General features: G+C 53.7%; 1 protein-coding gene across 1 annotated transcript in view; it reads right to left on the bottom strand.

Moving 5' to 3' along the window:
* The window catches only part of EPB41 (erythrocyte membrane protein band 4.1), a 184,314-nt gene extending 176,645 nt beyond the window's left edge, over positions 1-7,669 (bottom strand). The window contains exon 1 of the mRNA XM_087446422.1: positions 7,553-7,669. The gene's annotated coding sequence lies outside the window, so the exon portion shown is untranslated. The remainder of the gene's footprint in view (positions 1-7,552) is intronic.
* Between the last annotated feature and the right edge of the window lie 13,255 nt (positions 7,670-20,924).

Below are 20,924 nucleotides of genomic sequence, written 5' to 3' on the forward strand. Positions count from 1 at the left end.
CATCCAGCCCACTGTTCCCCACCCCATGGCTCAGTCCCAGGCCCCACATCTAGCATCTCTCACCTGGAGAGTTGTCCCTGCCCCTCCCCACCAAGTGGTCCTCCCGAAATACAAGGCTGACCATGTCATTCCCCTGCTTCACTTCTGAAGGCTCCCCTCCGCCCCTGGGTCAGGTCTCCCTAACTGTCCTGAGCCTGTCTCTCCAGCCGCATTCCTCCAAGTGCAGACCATGGCTCTGCGCCTTGGCAGAACAGTTCCTTCCACAGGAATGCCCTTTCTCCTGGTCTTTGCCTGAGGAGATAAACACATTTCACACTTCAGTGCCTCGATCAAAGGTGGAGTTGGTGGTTTCTGTGTCCGTCTCCCCAACTAGACTCTGAGCTCTCGGTGGGGGTGGGAGCGGGGGCAGAGACCACACAGATTCATCTCTGTGCCCCATGCCCAGCACAGGGCCTGGCACAGAGTGGGTATGAAGGAAAGCAGATGACTAGGAAAGGGAGGTACATTCTTACTTCTCGGAGGCCTCCTCTGTCCCTTCACCTTACAGGTGCCTTTCTGAACCTGTCAGACTAGGTTGCTACCCACCTGTCCCCAGCAGGCCCCTCCCAGACCTGGTGTCCACTGTCTCAAGAGGGATATCTTTGTAATCCCAAAATAATACTCACAGTTATAACTATAATAATAACAATAATAATGACTATCATTGGGTACTCACCATGTGCCTCATATGCATTATTTAATCCTCACGAGAACTCTAGGAGCTAGGTAGGTTCTTTTATTATCCCCATTTTACAGATTGGGAAACTAAGACTCCAAGAAGTTAAATATCTTGCCCGAGGTCACACAACTAGTAAGCAATAGATACGGGATTCAAAGCCAGGCCTGTCTGACTCTCATCCCCTATGCTGGCCTTCTCCTGCTTTCTATTGTCTCTTTTCTTCAAAACTCATAGAGCACCAGACCTGGGTGGGGGTGAACAGTGTGTGTGTGTGTGTGTATTCAGCAAACAGTCCAATAGTCCCCACCAGCCCTGTGCCTGGTGTTGGAGAAGGACAGAGAAGACACAGACACAGTCTCTGCCTCCTTGGGGAAGGTAAGAGAGTTTCACACTAAGACTTTGGGCCTTGGGGCAAGCAGACTTGGGTCTGAGCCCCAGTTCCACCCCTAAGTAACTATATGACTCTGGGTAACTCACTTGATTTACTCAGCACCAGTTCCCACATCCATAAAGTGGGGGCCATAATGCATGGGTCACTGGGAGGACTAGATGAGATAATGCATCTAAAATAGCATATAAAAACCAGCCTAGCATATAAGAAACATCCAATAAATGTCAGTAAGACATATGATGACTAGAGATTCTCAGGATCCCTAGGCTGAGATGGGATGTAATTTTCCAGGGCCCTCCCTGGAGCCTCCTCAGCCAGACCCAAATAGTAATAGCAATAATAATGCCTAATCCACCCATTTGTGCATTAAATAATTCTTCAAGGGAAGTGTCCTTTATTAACCCTGTTTTATAGGTGAGGCAGTGGAGGCCCAGAGAAGGTGGGTTCCTGAATCAAGTCACACAGCTAAAGAATGGCCAAGCTGGGACCTCCACTGAGCTACTTCCACACAGGCAGAGCCCAGCCCTGTCCCAGGCCCCTGGCCAGCCTGCTGGGGAGTCTGGGGCTCCTGACTCCTGGATTCAAGTCCCAGCTGGGTGCGAAGTTAAAAGTAAGAGAAAGGAGCCAAAAGAGGGACACTTGACCCTCGAATGAGCCCAGGACTGGGGGAAACCAACAAGTACCAAGCGGGACCCTCTGCTGGGCACTTCTCATTGGCTCCTTTCCACACCCGTGTCGGTGAAGTGTTATGATATGCATGTTGCTGATGAGGTCTCCAAGACCCAGAGAAGTAAATGACTTGTCCAAGGTCACACAGCTAGCAAAGTGTCAGTACTGGGAGGCAGAGTCCCTCCTGCCCCCTTTAGCCCCAGACGTCCCCATCAGCCTCTCTCTTCTGATGGAACCTAGTGGCTCTGCCACACCCTCCCAGTTCTAAGCAGAGGCCTGGAGTCCAGTTGCCTGGGCCCCTCTCTCAGCTGATTGATGGGCTTGGCACCTGGCCCTACCCTCTGTTCAGAGGACCCACAGCTCACTGAACAGAGCCCTGGCCCCCAAGGAACTCACAGTCTAGCGAGCAAAGAGGGAACTCACGTCCACTGAGCCCCATGATGCAGAGCACTTTATATCCATTAGCCACTTAATCCAATATAAAGCACACTGATGGGGCAGAGTGAGGCTGAATGAATAAAGACGTTCATTCATTCAGATATATTCACTGAGCACCTACTACGTGCCACTCCATCCTAGGTGCTGACGATACAGCAGTGAACAGATGAACAAAAATCCCTGCCCTCATGGGGCTTACATGAAGAGAAGCAAAAACATACCTGTGTCAGGTAGGTGTTAACATTCCCATTTGACAGATATGAAACTGAGATGCAAAGAGCCACCCAGCTCTAACTGGCAGAATAAGCATTCTATTCCAGACCAGTCTGGCCCCAAAGACCTTTGCCTTGTGTCACATGACCCAAAAATCACCACATCAGTGTGTTAAGCGGCTGGAGAGAAGTCAGCTGGTTGTGGTACGATCTTAACTGCAGAGTGCCCTCTGTCAGATCTTCCACCTCCACCCCTGGGCCTCCCCGTACACCTCCTAGTGGCCTCAGAGTGAGAGGACATGCATTAGAATGAAGCCCATGCCACAGGCATTTAGCCAAACCAGTACTCACCCAGGAGCAGCCATCAGGATCACGCAGCCGGTCAGAGGGAAGCCATGGAGCCATCGCCACAGTGGCACATGGAAGCAAAGGACAGCAGTGAGACACAGGCACAATCAACAGACAAGCTGTTTGGGGCCCCTCTTTGGCCTGAGCCTGGGCCGGGGTGGGGGACCCTGCCCTCCCTCTGTCTCTGGGGCTCTCCTGGGGCAGACACCCTCTTAGTCAGCAATCTGATAATCTGATAATCCACTCTGAGCTCAGCAGGCCCCCCAGGGCCCAGCCCACTGTGGACTAATATTACCTGAGTGCCCACTGTGTGCCTGGTACTGGGGACACAGTATGAAGAAGACACACATGGTCCCTGCCCCCACAGAGCCTACAGTGCAGTGAGGAGGGCATCATATAAATAATAACTGAATTACAACTGTGATGGGTGCTTCAAGGAGGAGATTTAAGAACTTAGTTCAAACCCTGGCTCTACCACTCACTAGCTTTGTGACACTGGGCCCATTTCTTAACTACTCTGTGCCTCAATTATTCATCTGTAAAATGGGGATAGCATTAGTACCCACCTCCAGGCTTGTTGTGAGGATTAAATGAGTTAATATATGTAAAACATTTTGCACAATGCTTGGCACACAACCAACTGTTCAGGAAGATGTAAGCATGGTTTTGGAGGGACCTAGTGTAGGTCAGGCCACCATCTACCTGACAAGGTAGGGATTAAAGGAGACAGTGAGAGGTGAAGCTCTGAGCCCAGCGCCTGGCGCATGGTAACTACTCAATAGATGGTGGCAGTATTCGTAGGGCTGTTCTCCGTAGGGCATCCCCACGGTAAAGCTTCTCAGCAGAGGGACTGTCAGAAGTTCCCTCTCCCCAGAAACACATACCCAGAACTGTAGCTTTGGACTGAAAAATAACTAGCACCCACATTCACACCTGATTCCACAAATCCCTCATCTCCTTTGACCTTCATAATAACCCAGGAAGTGGACAAAGGCAAAATTATTACTATTCCCACTTCACAGAGGAGGACAGTGAGGTGAAGGGACTCCTCTCTGTATTCTTGGCCGCGTCACTTCATGTCTCCAGGCCCAGGTAAGTGGTCAAGCCAGGACTCCAACTGGCATCTGCCTGCATTTTGTCCCCCAGGGCTTCTCTTGCTTCTTTCCCTTCAGTCTCTACAGTACTAGCTGCACAACCCCAGACAAGCCTTTGAACCTTTCCAGCCTCAGGCCCTTCATCTGAAATAGTTGTCAAACAGGCAGCCCAGGATCCAAGGTGTTCCTGACCCCAATTCTCCCTCCATAGGCTCAGCCACTGCCACCCGACCCCACCTCCAGCCTTTTACCCCATCGCCAACTTCAGCCACAACCATGAGCCAAGGAATGTCTGCACTCAACTACTAAAATCCATGTTTTACAGATGGAGAATCTGAGGTCCAAAGTTGCCTTTCCGTGCCCAGCTCTTGCACATGGGCAGTGGTCGGGTGGGGCTGGCCCTCTGGGGAAACTCCTGGTGGGGCCCTGACCCACAGATTGCTCCCTCTGCTCCTGTCCCCATACTGGGCCCAGTGGGCACCCGCACAGCCTGTCCCCCGGCTCCCCAGCCTGAATATCCCAGAGCTCTGGGCTCACCCAGCGGGGGTCAGGCAGGTTCCACAGTGGGTGCCTCAGGACCTGTGGGGTGGAGGCTCCCCCTTTTAGCTGAGTCTGGGCTTTGGGGTCAGTCAGACCCAGGTTCAAATCCCAGCCCAGCCACTTCCTAGCTTTGGTCAAGTCAATTCACCTTCCTGAACTCCTGTGAAAGGGGGATAATACAATTCCCTCATGAGGTTGTAAGGATTACATTAGTTAATGCTGCCTGTTAAAGGTTTAGCACAGAGCACTGTGCACAGTAGGTGCAGCTCTATGATTAGAGAACATAGGCCAAGAACAGGACTTGGGAGCCCATCACCTCAACCTTGCCCTTGCCCATTCTCTCCCCTCCCCCTCATGTGAGGTGAGGGTAGAACGTGGACTAAGTCCCAAACCAGATCCTGGAGGCAATAGTAATGGGTGCTGGAGGAGCCCTAGAGACTCTAGGTCATCTTCCCTTCTCATTTCACAGAAAGAGAAACAGACCCAGGGAGAAAAGTGACTGGCCCACAGACAAGAAGGGAGTGGAATCCTGCCCCCTTTAATAAACATGGAATCTCAGCCCTGGGGAAATTCTGAATGCCCCACCCTGCAAAGGACTATCATAAAGAGCCACTCTGCAAACCCCCAACAAATCTCAGGCCACCATGACCTCTACAGTGAGCCCTTCGTGGGTATCCCATTCAGCTCTTTGGCTAGCAGACCTGTACATGGCACACTAGGTGCTTAGGAAAGCCTTAGGGACTAATCCCATGCAGTTCCTCTCTGGTTCCACAGCTCTGCTTGGGCTCCACCTCCAGGGGTCTCTCCTTGCATCTCCCTTCCCCACTCCTATCCCCGCCTCTGTCTCACTCTGTAGCCTACTTCCCATCAGCTGAGCCTGACTCCAGCCAGCAGAGCTCCTGGCCTCCAGAGGCCAGTACAGTGTCAGCATCTTCCCAGCCAGGCTGGGATGTTCCTGCCCAGCACAGCCAGCCAGGCTCCTGGCCAGGGTCCACTCTGCAGAGGGGGTGCTGGCCCTGCCCTGCCAGGGGCCCCACCCCCACTGCCCTAGGGAGTGGGGCAGCCTGGGAGCCCTGGGAGCTTCTCTTGGCACCCGGGGCCTACAGGAAGGAGGCCAGCCTGGTCTAGGCAATGCAGGGATGGGCCGATCAGCAGACACACGGGTGTGGGGCCTCCTCACCTCACTGAGTGTCACCCACACATCCAGAGACTCCACCTGCATGCCACATGGCTGGGACCTGGCAGGCCCTGCCTGACTCTCCTATATACACAGAGGAAACCTCAGGGCTTCCCCACTCCATTCCCTTCTTAAAACACCCCCACTGGCCTGCTCCCAGACCAGCTACCGTTCTGGTCACTGTACACTCATTACCTCATTTGATTCTGCTAATGTCTGTAAGGTCTGGATTATTGACTAAGGAACCTGAGACTCAGAGAGGTGAAGTGACTCATGCAAGGTCACACAGCAACGAAGTGGCAGGGCCAGGATTCAAACCCAGTTCTGCTGCATGCAAAGCCTACAGGGCACCAGATGTCCCCTTCCCTCCCTCCTCTCCTCTCCCTACAGCTTCTGGGTCCCCTTCTTCCCAAACTTTCCACCTCCCTCTGCAAAGTCTCTCCTCCCCCATTCCTAGTGAGAAAAATTCCCACCTCATGGCTGCCATAACACCTTGTTTACATGTACCAGACAGCAGCAGGGTACAGGAGTTATTTCTGAGGTGTCTGTCTCTCTGACACTCAGAAGGGCCTTGAAGGCAGGGAGCGACCCCAGTAGGTGCTCCTTAGACCTGACAGTCTGTCACTTGTATCTCCACCCTCCCCCTACCCCCACACAAAAGTCCTCTGGCCTCCTCCTGTTGATCCCCTCCCCACCCCCAGCCTCCTGCTGAGACCAGCCCCCAGGCCTGTAACTGGGGTGCAGGTGGGGAGCTTGCTGAAACCTCTGCGGCTCTGCCAGTGCGCCGGCCCGCCCTCTCCCCTTCAGTAGCTGAGGATCTGACCCTGACCTGACACCAGGCAGTTGTCACAGGGACGCCCAGCTGCCCTAAGCACCAGCCCCAGCCAGGCTCTCCCCAAGCCGCCTCCTTCTGGAGGAAAGGGCTCCAGAAGCAGAGAAGGGGCTGCCTTCAGCCCGAGTCTAGAAACTTGAGGGAACACATTCAGCCATTCCCTCCCAGAGGAAGCTATGCGCCTTGGAATAACCTCCCCCAACCCTACCGATAGTCCTCCCCTCCCCTCTTCTGGGGCAAGCTTGGGCTGGGGTCTGTCTGGACAAGTCCCCATTTCCATTTTGCTGAAGGGGAGAACTCCAGTCCTACCCCAAAGAGGTGGGGTCTGCCTGAAAGTGTAGGTGAAGATGAGGAAACTCTCGGGGAAAGACAGAGGACAGGGGCAGGGAGAGACTGGGCCACACAGAGACGAGAGATAAGAGACACAGGGAATGGGGGATGAGAGCAAGCAGGAACCCGAGACAGACAGAGGGACCCGGGAGACCAGAGACAAATACAAGTCCCCTAGACCAAGCCTGGAAGGGAGCGTGCGGGGCCGGGGCGGCGACGGGAGGGCCACCCTGGCGGGCAGAGCCGGCGCCCCAGCTCGCGGGTCCCTCAGTCCGGAAACTCAAAGTCAGTTACGTAAGGGCCGGAGCGGGGCGCGGGGCTCCGGGCCCGGGGGCGCCCTCCCGCTGCGCGCCGCCCGCCCGCTCCGGCCGGCTCTGCAACGGGCCCGGCAGGAGCATGCGGGGCCGCCAGGGCGGGGCTGGGGGGGCCCTTGGGCTGCACCACTCCGCAGAGACCCGCCCATGGGACCCTAACCCGGAACCCCAGCCCCACACAGGCCGGGGACCGGCTGGGACCACCAGCGGCAAGAGTCCAGCTCGGGACCAGCTCCGGACCCGAGCTCCCGGATCTCCTCTCCTATCGCCGGTGCCCCTTCCTGCACCCTGAACTTCGAGACGCCCAGGACCCTCTGGATCTCCAGTTCGGACCTTGGAACCCGGGACCCCAAAAGCCCCCTTCCCTGACCCTTAGACCCTGGTCTCTCCACTACCAGGACGGCCCGGGCCCTTGAAAGTGGGTCCATCTGTCCCTCAACCCGTCCCTCCGGGGGACCCGGAGTCGCCCCCCAGGCAGTCCAGGCTCACCTGGGCCGGACCGGGCGGGGACCGGGCCTGGCCGGGCCGGGCCGCGTTCTCGCTCTCCGCCGCTCTCGCCCTTTAAGAGGTTCCTGCCACTTTGCCCGGCCGGGGGCCTCCACCTGCACTGACAGGGCAACTCTGGCTTGAGGCCCCGCCCCCGACCCGGGCGGCCGTGTGGTTGGTGCAGGCAACTGCCAATCGGCAGGCGGGTGGGGGAAGGACAGAGACCAGAAGTGAGAGCGTCGCAACCGGGAAGGGGCGGGGGCTGCAGGTGCGGCCTGATTTGGGCGCCCAGCTCTGGGTAGCGTGGTGTCGGCCCGAGGGGTCAAGGAAGGGTTGGGCAGGGAGTTCCTGGAATGGCTGGTGTGGTCTCTGACGTCATATGGCAAAAGTGTGATGCAGTTTGCCACGTGGTGCTGCCCCTAAGGGCAGGAAGGGAGGTAGGAAGGGAGTTGGTGGTAGGAGACCCAGGGAAGTGACTGGCGAGACTCATCTGGATCACCTGTCCCACCATTTCGACCTGTGTGACCTTGAGCAAGTCACTTCTCTGAATCCAACTTTCCTCAACTATCAATCTTACAATGTTTTCCTGAGAATTAGCAATATGTGTTAAGTGCCACGCACAGGTCTGGCACAGACGAGGTGGCGTTCAGTAAATGTGGGTTGTGGTTCCTCTCATCCCCATCTTCCCACTTTCTCGGAGACTTTGTCCCTCCTGATGGTCCATCCCATCAGCACAGGAAGGGGCTTATGTGGTCCTGGTCCAAGTGCTCTCCCCACTCTACCTCATTTCAGACCTGTGCTCACATACTTCCAGTGACAGGAAACTCACCACCTCCAAGGCCGTCCAGAGACTTCAAAAGCTCTCCCTAATATGAAGGCCAAATCTGCCCTCTAGGATTTCTGCCCACAGAGAGCAAACCTAATCCCTCTTCCATGTAGAGGAATCACAGAATTATAGGATATTTCAGGTCAGAGAACCATAGAAAGCTAATCCCTTTTTTGGGCAAATGGGGGAAACTGAGGACCACTGAGGGCAAGTGACTTCTGATGAGTTCAGTGGTCTTTCTATTAGATGGGTTCTGGAATCAGACTGCCAGGTCTCCCCAGTGCTGCTGCTTACTGGCTGCACATTCCTGCATGGGGGCTATTAACCCTCTCCAAGCCAGTTTCCTTCTCTCTAAAATGGGCTTAATGAAACTATTTTCCTTAAGGGTTGTTGTGAGAATTAAATGAAATAATCCATGTAAAGTACTAAGAACAGCGCCAGTCTCAGGGTAAGCATCTAAAAAGTGTTAGCTTATTCTGATTATTGATGTTAAAGTTATATCAAGGTCATAAATTCATGGATTGTCCCCAAATTCACAGAAGACTCCTCTGAGTCAGGTCTTGTTTTAGGCTTCAGGGCCCTGGTCCCTGCCTTCAAGAAGCTCACCTAGACCTTCAAGAAGGTCTAGCAGAGAAGGTTCTGATTGAGCCCCTAGATCTGGGGAATGCTTTCCAATATAGGTGGGCAAGCTCCAACACATCAGAAAAGCTTAAGTTCCTTTAACCAGAAATCTGGACACTTGAGACCCTTTCAATCCCTAGCCCTGTGGACCCCATGCAGAAAGCTGACGTACACACCCAGGCTCCCAAGTACATTGACACAATTTTCAGTTGCCCACACTCTCACCTGCCCACAAGGTAGTGTTGCCCAGTAGGTTCAAAGCTTGGGCTTTGAAGGCAATTGAGTCTGGACTTTGCATTTTCGCGGCTTTGTACCTTTGGGCAAATCACTTTCCCTCTGGGGTAAAATGGGATTAATAATAGCCCCAACTTTATACAGAGCCCTTGCGAAAATTAAATGAGAGTATGTGAAAATACATATGCAAATACCCCGTAGTAGATCTAGTATTATTTTTTAATTGCTCCCACATGTAGTCATGCACCCAGGAGAGAGCAGGTTGTGAATGCCGTGGTTTAGCCTCTGCAAAAGGGGTTTCCTCTCCCCCACCCCCCATCCCCCCATTTTGACTCTCCTCCTCAATCGAAGGGGCGGGGCGAGGAGAATCCCCGCAGCGGCCAGGACTCTGCGGTTCCACAGAGCTGCCGCAGGCCCCGCCCCTCCCTGGTGGGGGCGGGCACCCGGCTCCTGCTCTGTGGGCCGAGCTGCCGATGGTGACTCAGCAGCGCCAGCACCTGCCCCGGCCTGATAAGTGTGTGTGCCTGTGAGTGTGTGAGTGTTGGCGGGGGCCGGGGAGGGCTCTGTGTTTCTGAGTTTGTGCGTGGGGAGTACATATGGGAATGTGTTTGTGATTTTGACCTTGTGTGTGTCTCTCATTTCTGTGTATTTGTATGTGTGTGGGGGAGTGCATCTGTGGGTGTGACAGTGTGCCCATGTTAGTGAGTTTGCTTAGAGGGTGTGACTCTGTTTGTCTGTCTCTGTCTCATATAAACAGGTTGCCCCTCCACCCCAGGCCCTGGAGACCTATAGAGCTCTACCCTGTCCCAGGGGCCTCTCTGTCCAGGGGCCTCTCTGTCCAGGCCACTTGTGTGTGTCTCTTGTTGAGATGACTTGTGCCTTTTCGGTCACTGTCGGGGGGTGGGGGGGGCGGCTGTGCTGTCACTGCCTGGACTTCAGGTCCCCCTGCCCCCCTGCCTCTGCCTGTGAAGTCTCCTCCTCCCTCCCCAGATTGTAGGGAGCACTTTGCTACCTGAGATGCTCCTTGTGAAGGGAGACCTCAGGGAAGGCAGCTTATGTTTAGCGATGAGTACTATCTTACATGCCTTCTCTCACTGATCTCACTGAATCCTTACAGCCAAAAATGCTCTGAAGGAGAAGGGAGGTGACAGCCCAAGGTCACATGGCTCTTAGGTCATGGAGGGCTTGAAGGTGACAGGCAGAGGGCAGGTCTCCTCCCTAGGCTGAGCACCAGTTTGCCTGGGCCTGTGGGGAACTGATAAGCTTAGGGGGCAGGGGAAGGAGACGCTGTTTGTGTCTCCCCCTCCTCCTCTGAGTTGCCTGGGCCTCCAGCCAACTGCTTATCCTTCCAGAGGCTGGACACTGCCACCAGCTTCGACTGGGTGATTGGTCTTGGGCTGAGTGATAAAGAGGCTAAGGGGCTGGCCGGGGGGGCAGGGCCAATATGGGAGCAACTGTTCCTTCAACATAACTTTACTGAGCACATTATTAAAAACTGACCAATACCCTGCTCCGTCTAAGAGGGGAAGAGAGTCACAAGACCAGGCCATAAGGAATGATGGAGACCGAGGGGGAAGCTCAGGCCTAGGCACTTGGTGTAGCCGGAATCTGTTGCAGGCCTGAAGCTTGACTCCATTTACCTGGGTGGGTGAGTGACCTGGCCGGTCATATTTCTCTCCTAGCCTGTCTCCTCATCAGTCAAAAGAGGTAATGGCACTCATTTGCCTGCCTTTCCCGTCTCCAGGATACTAGAAGGGAAAGCCACTATTTGTAAACTGAGAGTTGCTCTCCATACGTAATGGACAGTAATGGACGTTCCTGTTGTGATTTATGGCCTCCTATGAGAAAGGCCCTAAAGCAAATTATACCCAGAGCCCAGAGATGGGAAAGGATCCTAACTGAAGGATTAGAGAAGACTGCCTGGAGGAGGTGACCTTGCAGCTTGACTTTTAAGGATGAATTCACTATATGGAAATGGAAGAGGGCATTCTAGGTGGAGGAACAGCCTGTACAAAGGCCTGGAAGTAGAAGAGTGAAAGTGTGCTCTGGGAACAGAAAATGATCTGGAATATTTGGAGCATGGAGTGAATCATGAGACCAAATTGTGGAAGGCCTTAAATGCCAGGTTAAGACTGGGGCAGGCGGGTTGGGGGAGATACTGACATTTGGGGATAGCCAGGGAGTCTTTGAGGTAGAGACAGCCATATTCTGGTTGGAGTGTGGCAGTCATTTTGGAGGGACTGAGAGGAGAGGGGGAATTGGTGGGCAGTGGTTCAGGGAGCCCTCCCCTGAAGGATCCATTTGAAGCCTGGGGCAGGTCCTCAATATGACATCAAGGTGGGCAAGAGGCTGCAGAGCCCCCTCCAAGGGAAAGATGGGGGTTGGCAGGGATGGAGAAAAAGCCAAGTCAGATGCCCCAGTCCAGGGAGAGACCCATGGAGAGGCACAGAGGGTGCCCACCAATGAATATTTAAGGTCTCTGAAAGGCCCTACTGCCCAGGAGTTCCTCTGGGTTTGCTGCAGTGTGGGGAGGGGGCCAATCCCACCAGAAGAACTTGTTCTCAGGGAAGGTGCCATCTCCTGAAGCCCCTGTTGAAACAGCAATGGTTGCCAATGATTGCTGGGGTCTTCACTAACCAGTTCCCATGAGATAGCCCTATTTTATGGATGAGCGAAATGAGGCTGAGAGAGGTGATCTGCTGGCGGTCACACAGCCAGTCAATGGCAAGGCCAGGACTTGAAGGCAACGTTCCCTGTTTCCTCTGAGGGCAGGAAGGAACTGATGGAGGTGTTTGGGCAAGGCTAAGATTCTGGCTGTGTGGGACCAGAGAACCCTGGAGGAGCAGGTGCCAGGAGAGAGAAAGACGGTGTCTGCTGCCACCTCGCGGTCACAGAGTTTTTGGAGTGGAGGCGCGGAGCCCAGCCATCCAGGCTGCCAGAGGGCTCAGCCCGGGAAAGGAGCTGCTTTGGGTGCATGGGTGTCAGCTCCGAGGCAAAGGGTTGTGGTGACAGGGTGGGCTCTCAAGTGGGACTGTCCTGGATTGCAAGCCCAGCTCACCACGACTTACTGTGAGACCCCAGGCAAGTCTCATCCTTGCTCCTCATCTCTTCTGTCAGTGCCTTTGAGAGGATTAAAAGAGATCATCTTTACTCTTGTGAAGACCTTCACAGCCTTTTCTCTATCTTTGCAGCTGGGAAAACCAAGGACCCGGTGGGCAGATCCAGGATTGTGGGGCTTGAAGCTTATTTGGGGGCCTCTTTAAGAAAAAGAAGGCAAAGTTAAGAATATAAAATGCCTGTAGCCACTCAAGGCCGGAGGACACAAGTGGGAAGGAGGGGAAGTTAGAATGGAGAGACAGTGGTCTTAACGAATTGAAGTTAATGTATTCTACTTATGCAAATTTTACAGAAACATACAACCTTGTGAACACAAGGTCAGGGTCCCTCCTAGGGCTTATGCAAGTGTGAGGCCTTGACTGACACATAAGCCTCAAGGTGAGTCCACCCTTAGGCCTGGCGGGATCAAGTATGAGGTTCCCCACAGGAGATCTGGGAATTCTGAAGCCAAGCAGGATCTGGGTTCATGTCTTCCAACCCCCACCCCCCAAGCAGGCCTTTCACCCAGATCTTCCAGAGCCTCCTACCTGGAACTGAGTCCGTGCTCACCACACCTTCTGTGTGGCCACATCCTCACAGTTGGGTTGCTCCGGCCAGGACTGCTCAGGGATCCTCTGTTCGTCCAGTCGAATCCTCCTTTGCTTTCCAGGCTTGGAGGTCCAACTCTATAAGCCCCAGGAAGCCTTCTTCCAGCACTGCGCTTCGCATGGAGATCCTTGGTCAGTACAGAGCTGTTGTCCAAGTCCCTGCAGTGCTGTCAGTCTGTTGTGGCCTGCGTGTGGTCGGTCCAGATGGACACATCCTGAGCCCCTCCTCTTGCAGCCAGGCCTCGGGGGTGGGGTTTGGGAGACAGAGAGGATAGACCTAGTCCCAGCCCTCCTCCAGCTCATAATCTGGTGGTCAGGTAAAACATGGACTGAGTCTTACAACTTTTAGTCCTAAGAATAACTTAGGGATCAACTAGTCTAAGTGACTGTAGAACTGATTTAGCCACAGAAGCCCAGTGTGGGAAACAGAGGGACGCAGGGCTGTTCTGAGTGGAGCAGTGAGTGTGGAGGGGTGGAGGTGGGGGGGCTCTATGTGCTTGGCTTCCCCCTGTCCTACTCCCTGCTTGGCCTCTCCCAGCCCTTCTAAGGAGCTATGAGTTGGAAGCACTGTTCAAGTTCAAGCCCTTTGCTTGAACAGAGGCTCAGCAAGGGTAACGGATGTGACTAAGGTCACAGAACAGGTTAGTGGGCAAGGCTGGATTCAAACCTAGGTCTGCTTGACTCCAGGTTTGAGCTCTCTTTGCTCAACCTCAATACTGAACAGTTGGGGATGAACCATCCCTTCCTACCCCTGACCCACATCTCCCTGCTCTCACTCTGGATCCTCCATCCACTCAGCACAGCTGGGATGGTGAAGAGAAGCTCAAAGGGGTCCCAGGGGCCCATGGGAGTGGGACAGCAAGGAAGGGGCCCTTTTGGGGCCCCCACACTGAATGAGAGCAGAGGCTGGACTTTTGTCTGTTTCTTCACTGCTTATCCTCAGCCTGAGCACAGAGCCTGCATCACTGTGAACAATAACTATTAGTTGAATGAATGAATTTGAAGCAGCAGCTCGGGGTCGGGGGGGATCTTCCTGGGTGGGAAAGCATCCACCCAGGTTGACCTCATCCACCTCTGGGGCCTTCTCCTCGTCCTCTGGGGGTGGGGGTCTGGGCTGGGCTTCCTGTGGGTCCTAGTAAAGACTTTCAGCTGTGCTGCATTTTCCTCCTCTTTCTTTTTGGAGCAGCCTCCTATCAGAGGAAGTGGTTGTATGACTTTAGGCAAGTCACTTCCCCTCTCTGAGCCTCCATCTCCTCATTTGTTAAAAATATTCACTTTAAAGCGTTTTTAATTATTCGATTGAAATAGTTGTTATGACTTTTCATGTGCCAGGCACCTAAGGCACATGAATTGAGAAAATGAATGAGATAATAACCCTATAGGACTACCGGCCATGCCTGACATATGATGGGCGGTCAGTCAGGGATAGTTCCCCACCTTGCCCAGCCCACGCTCACCCAGTGTCTCCCAACAGAATGCCTCCCCCATTCAAGACCCTCTTTAAGGAACCCGTTCCAGTCCACAGCTTCCCGGGATGAGGAGAGGGCAGGGCATGTGGATGAGCTGTGGATAACAGAACCCAAGCAAGGAGTGGGAGCTAAATAAGGGTGCTGATGCCAGGCATGGCCAGTAGGTGGCAGCAGCGTCCGTGAAATGAGCCTGTCCTTGGGCAGCCTCTCCCAGCTTTCTCCCAGGCCAAGCTGTTTGGCTGTGGTCAAGTGTATGAACACAGTAGTGTGAATGAGTGTGCCCTGGTGGGAGGTGTGTGTACAAAGAAGTGCGTGTGCATGCCTGTGGTATGAACGCACATGTGCATGTGTACGTGAGCAACATGTCCACAGGTGCCAGGAGTGAGTCTGGGTGAGAACGGAATGTACCCAACAGTGTGAAGGAGTGCGTGTGGGGAGGATGTTTGTGCACAGTCAGGTGTGTGTTTGTGTGGACTCCAGGTCAGTGCGGGTCTGTTTGCATGCGACTGTGCTGCATGTGGACCGCCCCCCCTGCCCCCCCAGTGCAGCGCTCTTTCACCTTTTGGGTCCTGGACCCCTGGAGCATCCAGTGAATCCTGCAGCAAGGCACACAGTGACACACAGTGCATACCCCATTTCAGAGAGCTCTGGGAATCACCTGTGGACCCCCAGAGGTTCCCCTGGGTAAGGAAGGACACTCAAATGTTAATAGAATGGGGAACTACGGGTGATGGTTTTTACCCCTTCTTTTCTAGTTTATCAGGTTCCTCAGTTTCTATAATAACCATAAACATTATTGAAGGAAAAAAACGTGTTCCTTTCCATAGGTCTTTCCTTTTCCCCTCAGAGCAGGGTTCCCATAGGTCTGGCGATCCCATATGTAGGGGCCCAGCAGTCTGCTGAGAAAGAGCAGGTCTTGCCCAGCGTGGGGGCACTCTGATAGCAGCTGTGGGAGGTCCAAGAAGGGCAAAGGGTTAGTACAGAGCAATAAAAGAAGGCTTCCTGGAGGCAGAGGAAGTTAGCTCATGACAAGAGTCTGCCCTGCCTGCTCTGTTTCTCTGAAAACTGCCTGCCCTTGGGCTGGGCTTCGGCAGTCCTCTTCCTGTAAAGGGTCCCCTTCTCCCTCCGGGAGAGTTTGAGGTTGCAGACAGGCAAGACTGAACTTAGATTCCTAGAATCCCCCATTGGGAAAGGGCATGAGAGGTCATCTGGATTTTTCAGGCAACTGGGAGCTATTGAAGGTTAAAGGCAGAGAGTATTTCCTCATCAATAATAATGTGCCCTAATTACCACGCACAGCTGTCTTGTTGGGCCCTCAGGAGAGTCCTGGTAAGTTAGTTATAATAACTTATCCTATTTTGCAAAAGAGGAAAGTGATACCCAGAGTGGTCGTATAAATACGCTTTTCCACAGGGCCTACACGAAGGTGAATAGAAATTCTCCACTGTGCACACATAACACCCAGGTGCTCTCCACATGCTGTGCAAACACTCTCTCTCTCTCCTTCAGAGCTGTTCTTCCCAGCCTCAGTGGGAGCTGGCTCTGGGCAGAGCTGCCAGGCCTCTGTGAGGTCTCCTTGACCTGAGTCCCTCTCTGTGACTAGGGTGAGGCTGAGCAGTCAAGCCCCCTCCCCACCCTGGACAGTCCAGTGGCCCTGCCCATACCCCCACCCACAGGCTGCAGCTGAGGGGATTGACGTCCCAGTCAGGGTCAGAGCAGCCCACCTGCGTTGGTGCTCATCACCTTGACCCAGCAGGCCCCAGGGTGGGCAGCCCCGGGCTGAGGCTCTGGGTCTCTGAAGGGAAGAGGGGCTCCATGCCCTGGGCCCTCTCAAGACCTGGTCACATGTGGTGGGAAGGCAGATCCTGGTCAGGAAGTTTCCCTTCCAGAGAGAGTTACTTATTAACCCTCAGGGCCAGCAACTATTCAAGGAGGACACCACTGAGGAGGTGGAGGTCACTCAGAGTATCAGGCTCTAACTCCCACCCCAGGGCTGCCTTGAGTGCACACAGAGGAGGTCTGGGGCTTCTATGGCCAAAGGCAGGCTCACTGTGGGCCAGGGGGATGGAAAGGAGCGGGGGAGGAGTTAGTGGGAGCCCCAAGAGGCATGTGGGGTGGGCAGGGCTCTGGAGGACAAGGGACTTAGATCGGGGGGGTGGGCTGCAGGGGAGAAGGAGGAGCCAGTTTGGAGGGCTGGGGGAGAGGAGGGAGGTCCGGAGGCCAGGGTGGGTTTGCAGCACGCTCTAAGAAATGGCTCCAGCTCCATGTGTGTCTGTCTCTCCCATCAGATGGGGTTCTTTTTTTTTTTTTTTTTTTTTTTGGTGAGGAAGGTTGTCCCTGAGCTAATATCTGTGCCAATCTTCCTCTATTTTTGTATGTGGGACACTGCCATAGCATGGCTTGATGAGTGGTGTGGAGGTCCGCACCTGGGATTCGAACCTGCGAACCCCAGGCTGCTGAAGCAGAGCACGCAAAGTTAACCACTACGCCACCGGGCTGGCCCCAGATGGGGTTCTTAAGATCAGTGTCGTGTGTCCCTCTAAGACAAATCCTGAGGGTAGGGCCATACTTTCCACTCAGTGTGAGCAGACAGGTCTATGTCACCCCCCAGCCTGGGGCCCCCCTCATGAGGAGACCACAGAAGGTGAGCAAAAGAAACAGCCAGAGATGGGGACACTGAGAATAGTGCTCACTTTATTGGGAAAACAGAAGGTTGGGTCTTCGGTACCAAGGTGGGACCTGGAATAAGCAAAAAGCCAGGTGTTTGAGTCAGGTGTGTTCGTTTTTGACATGCCTACCTCCCTCACCCCCAAAGTGGGGCAGCTCCAATTACAAACACCAGACTCCCAGGCATCCTTTTTCCCACCTCTGGGCAAATGCCCAGTGGATTTTTCCAGTAGAGGTCTGTTTCTAGGATTAAGGAACATGAGGGAAATGTCTTTCTCTCTCAGGATGGCAGAGCCCTCAGAACCCATCAACTCCTACCTCTGTTCCTCCATGGTGCAGAGGCCCAGAGAGGGACAGAGACCTGGCCAAAGTCACACGGCAAGGAAGTGGAGGACAGACAGTCAAACCCACATTCCCTGCCTCCTGGCTTGGGGCACATTCCTAGAGGAGAGTCTAGAAGATGAGCCCCATCAGATGGATGTCACCTGCACCAACACCCATCAAGGGAATCCATCTCCATGATTCAAACATTCAGGCCAGAAGGCCCAGGCCAGTGCCACCCAGGGACCTTTCTTCCCTCCCAGGCTGTGCCCCCTTCATGAGTCCCTTGGAGGGCAGTCCTGGTGAGGACAAAAGGGGACAGCTGTGTATAAGGTACTTGGGGAAAAGATGTCCTCTTGAAAATTGCTTCTCCACTGCACGCTGTCCCACCTTCGGAAACTCAAGGAGACAGTTAGAAGAGCAAGTCCTTTGCTTCTGACCCACCTACAGCAGGAAGAGACGTGGGTCAGCGCAGGTATAACCTAAAACGTTAGACAATATTAAAAAGCTCCATTTGTTGAGTGCTCACTAGGCACCAGGCCCTTCACTCCTCCACTTGGTAGGACACCCATTGGGTGCCAGCTGCAGTGCCATTTGCTGAGAACACTCGTGTGACCAAACAGACATGGTCCTTCACTCACAGCCTCTTTCTAAATCTTCACAACTTCCTGCCAGGCAAGGTTGTCATCCATGATTGAGGAGATGGGCTCAAAGAGTGAGGTGACTTGCCCAAGGTCACACAGCAAAGACATGGCAGGCAGCCAAGAATTACAGAATAAGCAGGTCTTCTGAGGGAGAAGGGCATGGATGGGGAGAGGGACCTGCCAAGGTCACAGCAGTTTCTTGGGTGGCTGGCACGTGCCTCTGCCGCCAAGCTGATGAGGCACAGAACCTGGCAACAGGAATGCTCAGTCCATGACCGTGAGCTGGACGCAAGATCCCTCTAGTGCCCTCTGTGTAATCCTACAGTTTCCTCTTGGGAGACAGAAGGAGAAGAGCAGAGGAAGCGGACTTGACAGACCTAAGATGGGTCCTAGCTGGCCCAGCCATTGAGAAGCCGTGTGGCCTTGGGCAAGTCAGTCCCCTCTCTGAGCTTCAGTTTCCTCATCTGTAAACTGGGGATAATAATAATAATGCCTACCTCATAGTCGTGCTGTGAAGATTAAATGTGACCCCATGTAAAGTGCTAGAACAACGATGGACACTAAGTGCCGTGTGCTACCTGTTGTTATCATCACGCCGGCCTCTCACCGAGGTGCGTGTGTGAAAGCGCTCTGCCTCTGGGAAGGGCTGTGCACCAGGTGGGGCTCGTGGCCAGTGGTGACGGGGCTAGAACCTGAGCGACCCCCGGCCTAGCGCTCTACGAGGTCAGGATGTCCATCTTGAAGGCCCTCACCAGCCGCTCTCTGGGCCCCATTCTGAATTCCCAAGCTGCCTGCCGCCAGAACCACAGAGCCGGCTGTCCCCATCCCCGGTGTCCCACATCTGCAAGCTCAGAGTTGTGGGGACCAGGCCCTGACTCTCTCCCTCACTCCTCCCAGCTCCCGGCACCATGTGCTCAGCACCCACAAGTGAAATAAAGGAATAAATCATAATGAATAAATAAGTGATGAGAGAAAGGTGTGTGGACGTGTTTTGTGCATGAGTGCTGGGGCCACGATCTGGGGATCACTTCCTAGGGGCTATGGAGCCTCCAAGCCCGGCTCTGCAGTAGCTGCCAGACGAGGAAGGCAGCCAGAGGCCAGGCTAGGGATCTGCGGCTGAAAATGGAGAGGCTGGTCTTTGGGCGGAGACCTAGCAGGGGCCCAGCCTAGATGGTTGCTCCTCCAAGTCCTCTCAGGACGCTGGCGGTCCCTCTCCACCTTGAGGAGAAAGGAATTTCAAATTCCAAGCCAAGCAAACCTCCTCAGACAGCTGCCTCTGGCACCCGCATACTTATTACAGAATAACCCTGTATTGGGGGCCTACTACGTGCCAGGCACTTCGGTAGGCACCTCACTCACAACACCTCCAGCCTTCAGAGGGGGCTCTTGGAAGTGAAGTGACTTGCCTCAGATCACACTGCTAGCAAGTGGCCAAGAATCTAGCAAAACCAGGACTCTTATTAGAGACTGAGTATCGTATTAGAGACTGACCCATTCCCTCCTCTTAGATCTAGGAAAAAACAGAAGCTCAGAGAGGGCAGATTCCTTGCCGAGGTCACACAGCCAGTTGGCTTCAGTGCTGAGATTGAATCCAGATTTGGGGCTTCCCAGGCCATGTAGGAGACTGAACTTGAGGGCTCTGGTTTACTCCCATCACCCTCCTGCCCTCCCCACCCCCAACCTCTCTTACATGACACTTGACATTATCCATCACTCCTTCCCCCTGGGAACACCCTCCGCCTCCAGTTTCCATGGCAGCACATTCTCCCCATCCTCCTTCTGCTTCAGTGGCAGCTTCTCACTCTCCACAGCGGCTCCTGAGCCAAGAAAGCAGGGGGATCCCCGGGCTGGGTCCCCAGTCTCCTCTCTTCATCACTGCCCCTGAAAGCTCACCTCCTTTTCCCTCTGGGTCTCTAGCTCTGATCTGGCACTGCAGCTCCAGTTTTAAGTAATAATGGCTACTTACCACGTGCTAAAGCTTACTATCTTCTGGGCCCTACACATACATTAACTCATTAAATCCTCACAACAACCCCATGAAGAAAGTCCATTCTACAGATGAGGAAACTGAGGCACATGAAGGAAAGCCAAGTTCTGACTCCAGCCTGAATCACTACTTCTATTACAAGAAGAAGAGATATGAAACTGTAGGACATTTTGAATCCAGAGGCAAAAACTTCCCTCCCACCTCCTGAAGAGAGGAATGGAAATTTGGGAGGAAACCAGACCCACTCTACAGTTCTAAGAGCCCTGTGATGATCTAGAATTACACTGTCAATTTGGAGCTTTAAAATACATCATGCACAGTATATTTTGAAATGTGAAGACTTGGAGAGCTTCAGGAGGAACGAAAGTTCATGGAAAATTGCCCTCTTCAGATTTTTCCATTTGGTTTTAAGTCTTCAAAATTCTCATCCTAGGGTTCCAGTTACTAAGGCTCTTCTGCTTTGGTGATCCTGTAATTCACTGGAAACTTGGACCCTGGAGTTCCACTGACCTGAGTTCTGCCACCACTAACAGGCTGTGTGACTTAGGGGTGAGTGGCTTGACCACTCTGAGCCTGACTTCTTGTCTAAAATAAGGGTAATACTACTCCCCCCACTGGGTTGTCATGACGATCAGGGGGATAATGTGCATACAGCACTTGGCACGGAGCCTGGCACACAGAAGGGTTCAGTGGAGCCCCATACTCCAGCTACACACAACTTCTCGGGTTTGCTAAGCACTTGAACATTTCCATGCTTTTGCACATGCTGTTCCCTCTTCTTGGTGGCCAACTCCTAGCCATCCTTTCAGGCCCTCTGATCTTTCTTCCACCTCTTCTAGGATTACTACAAATATGTGTTTCAGTAAAAAGCTAGAAAAGGCACTGCCCTATGACACCCTCCC

The sequence above is a fragment of the Ceratotherium simum genome, chromosome 22, assembly GCF_057802395.1.
Source record: "Ceratotherium simum simum isolate JZ-2026a chromosome 22, ASM5780239v1, whole genome shotgun sequence".
Lineage (NCBI taxonomy): Eukaryota > Metazoa > Chordata > Mammalia > Perissodactyla > Rhinocerotidae > Ceratotherium > Ceratotherium simum.